This window comes from Gobio gobio (genome assembly GCF_949357685.1).
Source record: "Gobio gobio genome assembly, chromosome: 8".
Taxonomy (NCBI): domain Eukaryota; kingdom Metazoa; phylum Chordata; class Actinopteri; order Cypriniformes; family Gobionidae; genus Gobio; species Gobio gobio.
In genome coordinates, this window is record NC_137114.1 from 27,057,347 (window position 1) to 27,069,897 (window position 12,551).

Consider the following 12,551-nt stretch of genomic DNA (forward strand, 5'->3'; position numbering starts at 1 on the left):
AGTCGGCCCATTCTCCTCTGACCTCTAGCATCAACAAGGCATTTTCGCCCACAGGACTGCCGCATACTGGATGTTTTTCCCTTTTCACACCATTCTTTGTAAACCCTAGAAATGGTTGTGCGTGAAAATCCCAGTAACTGAGCAGATTGTGAAATACTCAGACCGGTCCGTCTGGCACCAACAACCATGCCACGCTCAAAATTGCTTAAATCACCTCTCTTTCCCATTCTGACATTCAGTTTGGAGTTCAGGAGATTGTCTTGACCAGGACCACACCCCTAAATGCATTGAAGAAACTGCCATGTGATTGGTTGATTAGATAATTGCATTAATTAGAAATTGAACAGGTGTTCCTAATAATCCTTTAGGTGAGTGTATATATATATATATATATATATATATATATATATATATATATATATATATAAATATATATATATATATATATATATATATATATATATATATATATATATATATATATATATATATATATATATATATATATATATTCTGGGACAAAATATGAAGGCCCAAAAATAAAGAAACTAAAGATACTTTTACTTTTCAAATAATAAAAGGAAGTAAAAAAAGGAAATTTCTGCATATTATATCTGCATGAGTATATTGCAGATAATTGTTTTTAAGCTTAACAAAAGGCCATATGTAATAAAAAAATATGCCCCAGTTATGCTTATAAGGCCTTATGTCAATTGAACACCAGAAAAACATCAACAAAAGCAGTTTCATACATCAAAACTTCAGCACTGAGCCTACAGGCCTATACATCGTAATAGTTTATATAAAGATAATCGTTAAAATAGTAATTTGCATAGCCATTACAGATTTAACATCTAGGCCTAATAATAATTTCTATCCTCTTAGTGTAACTTTGTTATGAAACGTTTTATTCATCATGCATGTCCCTAAGAAACTCATTATATTGTTTTGACAAACCTACAGTGATTCCCTATAGAGACCCCCAGAAACAAACATGAACAATATAAAGAAAGCACATTCATTAAATGACTAATTACAGTTGCTACAGTATACAAAAGGTTGACATGCAAGACTAACATCTAACAAATCTCCAGGTAATAAGTAGAGCTCCTGATGACACAGTATTTTGCGATCCAATAAGAGCAGAGTCTGCAGTGACACAAAACTGTTTTTACAAAGATTTTTTTGTATTGTCTTTTTTTTTTTGATACAATATATTTGGACGTGTTACAGAAACTTACACCAACCTTGAAACACTGCATGCATAAATGTCTCTGACATCTGTTTGATGTGTGTATATATTTTGGACTTGAGCGTAAACATATGATGATCCATTATTTAAAATAAAATAACAGGAAGGCAATACATAAACTAACTAACATTTAAACCTCTGATGATAATGATTTCAGTACAATATATATATATATATATATATATATATATATATATATATATATATATATATATATATATATATATAATGTACACAAGCCTACTGCAGTAAAAACATAAGACACCTGATGACCTAATAAAATAAAACGATACTCGGTTACTTAACGTAACCTCGGTTCTCTCTAGAAGAGGGAACAAGTATTGCGTAAGTTTCCTTACGCATCGGGAAAGTATTCTTATATACTCCTTATAGCGCCGCCCGGCATACACGGACGGGCATACAGCGGGAGGCTGGGCCAAGGTTGGGACAGCGCATCCTCGCTTTTGGACAGAAACCTCGGGCAGCGGGCGTTCTCTCTTGTTGCAAAGAGGTCGAGCTCCGCTCTGCCAAATAGGCGCCATACCAGCTGGACTGTCTGAGGGTGCAGGGACCATTCTCCTGGGAGAATGAGGCCCCTGGACAGCTTGTCAGCACCGGCACTGGACAGCACCGGGCGCATGCGCATTAAGCCCAGCTGGAGCACAGCTGCAGCTGAGGCCATACGTCCCAGCATCCTCTGAAAGAGCTTGAGAGGTGCGATTTTGCCCGGCCGGAAGTACGCAGCCATGCGCCGAACTTGGCGCGCGCGTTGGGGTGACAGGCGGGCTGACATTGCCACGGTGTCCAGATTCAAACCCAGAAATGAGGTTGATTGCGTGGGCACTAATGAGCTCTTGGTCCAATTGCCGTGAGCCCCAGGCTGTCCAGATGGCTGAGCAGCATTGCCCTGTGGGCGAGGAGCTCGGCCTCTGACTGCGCCAGGATGAGCCAATCGTCCAGATAGTTCAATACTCGCATCCCTCGACTTCTCAGGGGAGCGAGGGCTGCGTCCATGCACTTCGTAAATGTACGGGGTGCTAGTGACAGGCCGAACGGAAGGACGGTGTATTGATAAGCCTGGCCGTCGAAGGCGAATCGTAAGAATGGCCTGTGACGCGGCGTTATCTTGATTTGAAAATATGCATCTTTCAAATCTAGGGAGATTAGCCAGTCTCTCGGGCGAATATGCGCGAGGATCTGCTTGGTCGTGAGCATCTTGAACGATCTTCTCATAAGAGCTTTGTTCAGACGCCTCAGATCCAGAATCGGTCTGAGCGACCCATCCCTTTTTGGCACGAGAAAATACCGGCTGTAAAAGCCTGACTCGCTCATAGAATGGGGAACCGGTTCTATAGCCCCTTTGCACAGCAGCGTGGCTATCTCTGCTCGAAGTAGATGTGCTACTTCCTCGCTCACTCTCGTCTCCGTACGCGCACAGAAGCGCGGAGGGCGGCGAGCGAACTGCAGAGTGTAGCCGTGCTTCACTGTTTTCAGCACCCATTCTGATACACCTGGAATGGCTTCCCACGCTCTCGCGTGTGCCACACCGGATAGAACGGCCTCCGGGCTCGAAACGCCGCGCTTCGCGGGTTTGACGGCCTGTATAGGAGGGGCGGGCGCAGTGCGCACGCTCTCTGTGCTGTGGGCCAGCCGATCGCTCGCGATGGCTGGCCGCCCTACACACTGTATCTCTGCCGCTTCGAGCGGGGAGTGGCTTGTGTGTGGCCCTACACTCATCGCTCCGGCCACCCTGGGCGGAGAACAAATGGTGTGTGGCGCGGCGCGTAGCGCCTGAGGCATAATGTTCGCGAAAATGTGTGAGTGCGTTTGAGCAGGCACAACTCTTACGCGTGGAACATGACCGGTTAAGAGTGGCTGTGTGACAGCGCGTGTGGTGGTTAGGCGTGGACGCAAACAAGCGGACACGTGACCTAACTCTAGCACTCGAGCGGCCGGTGGCCGCTTTATGTGAGTGAGAGACACGGGGTTTATAGTGCTTGTGTGCAGGGGTGAACACAGAAAAGTGGGCACATTTACTGCATTTGAAACACCTACGCCGTGAGCCGTGCAACCAGAAATAATTCAACTTTTGTGATTTCTCTGGTTCGCCGTAAAAACGGCGGTTATTGACACGGCGAGAGAGCAGTTTTGCCGGCTCGTTGGCTGTGTGAAATCCATCTGCAGCAGCCACAGTGGTGGGGGCTGACAGGAAAGAGAGTTTTGACGGTGGTCCGGCCGCGGCGGGACTTAACCGTCGTTTCTCGCCTCTGGCTAGGAGGACTTTGGAGGCTCGGACTTCAGCGTGATCCTAGGCCGGGGGCCCCGAGGGGGAGGCGGCTTACCACGGCTGGAAGAGCGCGATCTGGGGCGGCCGCTCGGTCTTCGCTGAGACGAAGGGGGCCGCGCTGGGCGCTGCGCAGAGCTCGGTGCTGGCTGGTCACGAGGACAGCGAGCAACGGAGCTATTGCTAGCGGCGGGGCGTCGAGGCAGGAAGAGGTTTATGGCCTTAGTCGTCTTCTGCACTTCAGAGAAACGATCGACGATCCCCTTGACCGCTGGTCCGAAGAGCCCAAACGGGGAGAGCGGGGTGTTTAGAAAAGCAGCGCGCTCTGTTTCTCGCATATCCGCGAGCGTGAGCCAGAGGTGGCGCTCAGCTACCGTGAGGGAGGCCATAGAGCGTCCTACGGCCTGTGCTGCGGTCTTGGTAGCGCGAAGGGCGAGATCCGTCGCGCTTCGCAAATCCGTGACCAACTCAGTGTCATAGCTTTTCTCGTCCAGGTCGCGGAGGAGATTAGCTTGGAGGATTTGCAGCACGGCCATAGAGTGCAGAGCAGATGTCGCTTGACCGGAGGCAGCGAAAGCGCGGCCGATCAGCGATGACGTCACTCTGCAGGCCTTAGACGGGAGGGCAGCCTTTGAGCGCCAACCAGAAGGCGGGCAAAGGTGCGCTGCGACCGCCTCTTCCACCGGAGGGATAGCATTTTAGCCTTTCTCAGCCGCGCCGTCAACTTGTGAGAGCGCCGAAGAAGCCTGAGACGAGACCCTCGCGGAGAATGGCGCGTTCCAGGACTTCGCGAGCTCCTCGTGAAGCTCTGGCAGAAAAGGTGCAGTCCTGGAGGTGGGCGCACGGCGGCGACTGTTTAGGAAGCATCCGTCAAGTTGATTCGGCGCTGCCACCTTGGGCGGGGCCCATTCGAGGCCTAGCTGCTCGACAGCCCGGGTGAGAAGGCGCAACAGTTCCGCGTCCTCACCCGCTCGAGAGCGTCCGGAGGCCCGGACTGAAGACATCGCGGAAGACCAGTCCTCGCTGTCGGAAGCCATGATGGAGCAGCTGTCGGCGCGTTCCGCGGCCGCATCCGCCTCATCCCCGGAGGCGGAAACAGAAATGGCGGCCTGGGGTTCCGGCGAGCTTCTCTCTGCGAACTCCGGAGTCCGCTGCGAGCGGCGCTTCTTTCTGCGCGGCTTAGCAGGGACTGGAGGGATGTCGTCATCGAACTGATTGAGTCGAGCCCGCAGGGTCGACATCGTCAGTTCCTCGCACTCCGGGCATCCGTCGGCGAGTAGTGCGGCGGCGGCATGATCACGGCCCAGGCAGAGAGCGCAGATCACATGGCGGTCCCCGGAACTGAGCTGCGCGTGACACGAGCCGCAGGTGGAACGAGACATTTTGTATCAAACGCTCGGCTCTTTTTGAGAAAGTGTGACGCAGCGGCGACAACACTTGAGCGTAAAAGGATATGGGCTGCCGGATAGCAGAGCAGGCACGGATGGCTGAAGGTGGCGCGATGCTGCCGGCTTCTTCAGGCGCTGTCCTCTGCTTGCTCGTCTGCACGATCACGGCGGCGGGTTCCAGATCCAGAGATGCGAAGGGCTTCGCTGAAGAAAAGAAAATCGAATACGCAGCCCATGAGCCCCGCTTATATACACGTGGCCACGCCCCACCTGTAGGCAAATGAAGCCAGGTGGGCGCGAATCGCCCTCATTGGTCGCCACGTCACGCGGGCTCACCGATAGGCTGCTGCAGTTGCCAGCAGAGCAGCCAATAGCACGCTGGAATAGCCTGCTATGGTCTGCCAGGCTGCCGCACTGCGTTGACAATGTTAAAAAATTAAGGATAATTTTGGGTTTTTCAGAAATCTCGAAGAAAGAATACTTTCCCGATGCGTAAGGAAACTTACGCAATACGAGAGAACCTCTCGTAAGAGAACCATTGCTTAAGCTTCACTGAATGATATTGATAGGCCTATCTATAATCACGCAGGCAATTAATTGTACCAATTTCTTCAAGTAACACGTGAGATATTATATGTTTTGGTACACTTTAACCCACAATTCTTCTTATGGTAAAACATATGATCTGAAACTCAGATTCAAAAACCTCAAATAACAAGGGTGCATAATTTCATGTATAGGCCTATTACTTCTTTTACATAGCTTTTTAATCTTTCTTGAGAGCAGAGAGCAAAGCAAAAGACAAAGCAAAACAAACATTTTCTCTTGAAATGGTCAAAGCATATTTAAAACAAAACCATTAAAGACTATAACAACAATAATATAATTTGTTGTAAAGATTGCCTCAAACATATACTGGATCGCTCTAATCCTTCAAAAGCTCTATCCTATGTCTGACAACATAACTGATCAAAGTGTGAATTTGTATCAATTCACAGAAATTAAATTTGGCCAACTGAAAAATTTAGATGTGACCAGTCACTAGAAAATATTAAATTGGAGAACTGACATTTTTTACAGTGTGGTTTACAGATGTAACGAATCCACTGGAGGCAAGTTGAGAACCCAAGTGCAGTTTATTTACAACGTGATACACAGAATCCAATGGTGACTTTGACTTGACTTGACTTGACTTGACTTGACGTGACATGACTTGAACTGAAACAGACTTGACTAAAAAACATGACAGACACTCACCAACAGCGGTTACACATAGTAATACTCGACAAAGACACATGGCAAACATGAGGGCTTAAATACACACACTAATGACAAGACAAGTGACACCTGTGAAGAGTGATTAAACAATGAACCAATGACAGGACAAGACACAAGATCACATGAGGGCATGGGAGTCACATGACAATGAAACACGACAAAACCAGGAAGCTGACAGAACAAGACAAACTTAGAAACATGACAGTAAACATGAACTAAAAACATGAAACATGAACTCTCACGCCAAATCCGCTTTTTCTCCCGCACTCTTGGTGGTCGATGGCGCGCAGGAAAAGGGATATCACGCTCTTCCTCCCCTCGAGGAAGCCGTCGCTGCACACCTTTGTTTGCCCTCCGCCAGAGGATGGCAGACAAAGGCTGTACACCCATCTAAAGCCTGCCGCACTACTTCCAGCCTCGCCAGTCGAGTGTACGCCTCCGCCGGCCAGGCGGCCTCAGCGCTACACTCTATGGCGGTGCTTCAGGTCTTCCAGGCCAAACTCCTCCGTTCCCTGGATGAGTCTGTCCCTGATACCGAGGCCCTGAAGGACCTGCGCGGTGCCACTGACTTGGCCCTGCGTGTGCCCAAGGCCAACACTCAGGGGATCAGCAGATGCATGGCCAACTTGACGGTGTTGGAGCGCCATTTGTGGTTTAACCTAACTGGGATGAAAGACTCGGACAAGACCGCTTTTCTGGACGCGCACATGTCGCCTTCAGGATTATTCGGTCCCTCTGTGGTTGGGTTCACAGAACGCTTCACAGAGGCTCAAAAGGCCTCACAGGCAATGAGACATTTCCTGCCCAAGCGTTCCAGCTCCTCCGCTAGCCGTCACGCTATGGCTGGACCAGCCCAGCCCACCAAGGCAGCGCCACCAGCTCGCCTCGCATGGCTTCTAAGCCCGGACAGCGTTCCCGCTCTACGAGCTGCAGCAGACCGCCGGAGCGTCGAGGTCCCCGACCCAGCAATGTGTCGAAACCTGAGCCACCGAAGCCATCCTAGCCAGAGGCACAAAGAGAAGGTGGATAATACCCGCTTCGGCCGGTTTACCACCTCGCACTCTTCCAAAACGTTCCTCAGCTCCCTTCAACCAGGCAGCTGGGCACACTACATACACAGCCAACGAGCCCGCAAACAAGCGCGCTCGCCTGTATACAAACACCATTTTCACGGCGACCCATATGAATCACAAAAAGGTTTTTTTCTCTGTAGGCAGTGTGCCAGCATTAAAGCATGTACACCTACACTCAATCACTCCCCTATGTTCCCCAGCCCCCTGCACTCAGGTGGTTGGAAACATTTTCCTTCCCAGTCAGAGAGCCTGTGAACAAACGCGCTCTGGTGAACGCCACTTTAACACAACATTATCGGGCCACCGAGTCCCTGTTACCCAGTGACTCGCCCCACAAATTAATTCAGCCCCTGGCTTCGAAGGCCGAGGCCTGGCGGGCCCTTCCCGGCATTTCAAAATGGGTGTTGAAAGCAATAGAACAAGGTTACTCGCTACAGTTTGCTCGCAGACCAGAGACAACGGTGAGAAGTGACACAAGTCACGTGCTTCGAACCGAAATATCAAAACTGTTAAAGAAAGGGGCGGTGGAAGCCGTACACCCCTCACAGAGCGAGTCAGCCCATTCAAAATGTTGAAAATGAAACAAATTCTTGCGCACATTCGCCCGGGAGATTGGTTTTTCACTGTAGATCTAGAGGATGCCTATTTCCACATACAAATAGCCCCCCATCACAGGCTATTCTTGAGATTGAGGCCTTCGAGGGGAAAGTTTACCAATACAGGGTGCTACCCTTTGGTCTATCTCTGGCTCCCCGCACGTTTACGTAGTGCATGGAAGTGGCGCTTACCCCGCTGAGGCTTCGGGGAATGAGAATTCTCAACTATCTCGACGACTGTCTCATAATAGCTCAGTCAGAGATACAGTTATTGAACCACAGATCTTGGCTTCTCAACCATTTGAAATGCTTGGGCCTCAGAATCAATGAGGCAAAGAGCTCATTGTCTCCCACACAGAATGTTTCGTTTCTGAGAACAGTGTTAGACTCACTACAGATGAACGCGCGACTGACGTCACAGCGCGCGCTCTCTGTTCGGAACCGAGCGGTTTCACATAAACTGTCTAGAGATGAAAGCGGTCACACTATCGCTAAGAGCTTTCCTTCCGTACATAAAGCACCACCATGTCCTGATCCGAACGGACAGCAGGTCAGTGGTAGCCTATATAAATCGCCAGGGCGGTCTAAGATCTATTGGTCTACACACAATGGCGGAAAAAGTCCTAATATGGGCAGAGAACAACCTGAGCTCGCTGAGAGCGACTCATGTGCCAGGCATTCTGAATTTGGGTCTGGACATGCTGTCCAGGGGCAAAGTGTCCCCAGCAGAGTGGTCTCTTCAGCCACAAACGATTCAGACAATTTGGGGCATGTTTGGAGAGGCAAAAGTTGATCTTTTCGCCTCACAAGACAATGCTCAATGCCTAATATATTTCTCCAAGCACAAGGACGCGTTGGCCCACGAATGGCCCAACCTTCCTCTTTATGCTTTTCCCCCAATCTCAATGTTACCTCAGGTCATAGAGAGGATCAGGGAGAGCAAATGTGCTGTGCTTTTAATAGCCCCGCTTTGGAGAAATCAACCATGGTTCTCACTGCTAAGTTGGATGTCAGATACAGCCCCGTGGCCAATACCGCTGAGGAGAGACCTCCTCATGCAGGCGAAACAGCAGATCTGGCATCCCCGTCCCGATCTATGGGCGCTTCATGTCTGGCCCATCAACGGGTACATGAGAACCTCTCTGAAAATGTATTAAACACTATTTCTGAAGCTAGAGCCCCCGCGACCAAGCGGCTTTATTCAGGCAAATGGTCAGTCTTTTCGGACTGGTGCAAGGCACGAAGCTTGACCCCACATAATTGTGAAGTGTCAGATGTGCTCACTTTTTTACAAGAGCTACTGGACGCGGATCGTTCCCCCTCCACGCTCAAAGTTTATGTGGCTGCTATAGCAGCGTATCACGTTCAAGTGAATGGACTGTCACTGGGGAAGAACGATCTTATCGTGCGCTTCCTCAAAGGAGCTAGAAGGCTTCACCCACCTTGCCCCCCTTCAGTCCCTATATGGGACCTGTCCATGGTCCTGGATGCTATGAAAGGCTCAACATTCGAGCCTCTGCATTTGGTGAGCTTGAAGCTCCTATCACTCAAGACCGCTTTTCTGCTAGCGATCGCATCAGTTAAGTGAGTGATCTGCACGCGCTCTCAGTGAGCGCCTCTTGTCTGGAATTTGGGCCAAACAACTAAAGTTGTCCTCAAACCAAGAGATGGATATGTACCTAAAGTGCTTTCAACTCCGTTCAGAGCACAGGTCATTTCACTTTCAGCACTCTCATCATCATTAGATGAGGAAGATGCTAATTTGCTCTGTCCTGTCAGAGCGCTGAGAATATACATAGAGCATTCCGCTGCTTTCAGGCAAACTGAACAGCTCTTTGTGTGCTTTGGTGGCCGCACCCGCGGGTGCGCGGTTACAAAGCAGACCTTGTCACGATGGATAGTGGATGCTATCTCGCTGGCTTATGAGTCTAAAAATCTCAGCTGCCCTATAGGCATCAAAGCCCATTCTACTAGAGGCATGGCCTCGTCGTGGGCTTGGTCTACTGGCATTTCTCTGAATGATATCTGTGCGGCGGCAGGCTGGGCCTCCCCGTCCACTTTTATCAGGTTTTATAATTTGGATGTCCCTGCCTTACAGGCTTCTCGCTGTGTAATACATATTAACCTCTTAAGGCCCGACAGTCTGGTCTGGGTTAAGTATTTGTATAAGTCATAAGCACATTCCTTACATGACTCGAATTATCTGGTCATTCAATATTCTTTGGCCCGACAATGTCTGGTCTATACATATATATATACATATATATACTACACGTACCTTTGCGTGTTATTCTCATTAAATGGCCCGACTCAGGTCTGGCTCATATTGTGGACTTCTATGAATATCATATTTACGGGCCCACTTAGGTCGGTCTGGGTATGGTGTCTCCAGGCTTTCAAAGCCGTTAAGCGAGCACAGCGTTTTGCATTGGGTCCCCTAGTGTCTAGCTAAACCCAATACGAGAGTACTCTCGAAAGGGAACGCTTTTGTTACTAACGTAACCTTGGTTCCCTGAGAAGAGGGAACGAGTATTGTGTTTGCTTTCCATGCTTCGCTTGCTCAGGGAGTCACTTCAGTCGATTAACCTGACGAACCTGGCGAGACAGGGTCTTTTACACCCTTGGCTAAGCAAATTCTGTTGCCCCTTCTGGCGGGAATATTAGAGGGACCTGATTGGTCCTTCCCGCCCAGCGGGCTCGCCATAGGTTCCTGCAGTTGCAGCGACACAGCCAATCAGCACGCAGCTGCTTCCTGCTGAGAGCTGTGCAGCTGCACTGCGTTTTACATGGTATTTTTAGGATAAAAATGTGCTTCAAATTTCTGATGTGTAGCTAATTATTCAAGTTCACACAGAACTTTATTATTCGTGCTGCTGCTTCTCTATCTCCTGACAGAACGGTGTTTTCGTGTTTTCTATCTTGTGAGTCAGTGTTTTTGTACGTCCTTGTCGCGTCTATCTGTTCTAAAATGTGCATACAGTCGTGAGTTTCTGCTCAACATCGGCAAAGCCACATCTTTAGAGATAAACCTCACGCACGCCGAAGCTCGGGCTGCACTGACTGGACGGCCTTCAACATCACCGACCCCCACTACTGCATCAAGCCCACAGCGGAGGCGCCATACACGGTTCGAGAGTAAGCAGAAGGGGGGTAAGCGCGGGGCATCCGGCTAGCCAGCTATCCCCACAATAAACTGGATTACATTCGATTACTGCGCTGGAGTGTATTTGTTTGCGCTGTGTACTCAATGTGCGTCACTGACGCTTTTCATATGATAGGAATATATATAAAAATAATGCTATAATCAACACTTACTCGTTCATCTTGACAGCTGTAATGGTACATTACATGTGTTACAAAGTTGGTAGAATAAGGAGGAAGACGGGCTCTGCGTGACTGGGACTCGTGTTTATTCAGAACTCTCAGATACAAACAAAATAAACTCTCACAACTCGGTAGTTACAATATAACTTTGTTAGCAATCGCTCCGTCTCTGGTCCACTAGATATGTCCGGTTCACGAACGAATCGTTCATTTGAACTGGTTCTTTTTAGTGAACCAGTCGAACCAGTTCACCAAATCGGACTGAATCGTTCTAAATGATTCAACTCGCGTCTCGAGTCAGCGCTGATCCATAATTTACTAAAGTTACTAACTTTCTGACATGAATGACAGTCCCTCCGACTAGAAATAAACAAATAACCTGAAGTATATGCTAGTAACTACAACAGTTCACTGAACTGAGACGTGCTGAGAGAACTGATGAGAAGTGACATCCATCTCTCTGGCAGGCTTGTGCCTCGTAGACCTCGTTAAACCACGCCTCCTCCGCTACAAGATCTAATTATTTCAAATGCAAAGATGTCAGCCAATCACAACAGTGGGCGTTTTTACTGAAGTCTCACAGCAGACACGCCCTTTGAAACAGGGCATTCAGCCAGAGGGCAAACATCAGTATAGAAAAATTGCCTTTTATTTCTAAATTATGACATTTTATGATGTAAAAATCATACTAACAATATAAGTACACCTCAGAATACATTATAAAATAAAATACAAAATCCATACCATGGGACCTTTAATATTTTTTGGCCTACATGTAACCATTGTGTTTTGATGCCAAGAAACTTGTCTCATTTCTCAGCTTAATAAATTGTAATTTTAAAACTACAATATAACATATATATCACATCACGGGCCAGCTTTCACTCCCCACGTGCATCAATGAGCCTTGGCTGCCCATGACCCTGTCGCCGGTTCACCACTGTTCCTTCCTTGGACCACTTTTAATATATATATATATATATATATATATATATATATATATATATATATATATATATATATATATATATATATATATATATTAGTGCTGTCAAACGATTAAAATATTTAATCGCGATTAATCGCATTAATGTCATAGTTAACTCACAATTAATCACAATTAATCGCACATTTTTATTTATTCTAAATGTCCCTTGATTTCTTTTTGTCCCATTATTTTTTCTTATTTTAATGCTCGTATCAACATAGAAAAGTGGATCGGCTTGCTTTGTTCAAATGTTTGTTTTATTGAAAACAACATTGGCATACTTTAGTGTTCGATTTCACACCAACATTCTCACTTGGAGCAAATAATCTCACACAATGTAACACTGCCCATCAATAAAAGGGTGAAAC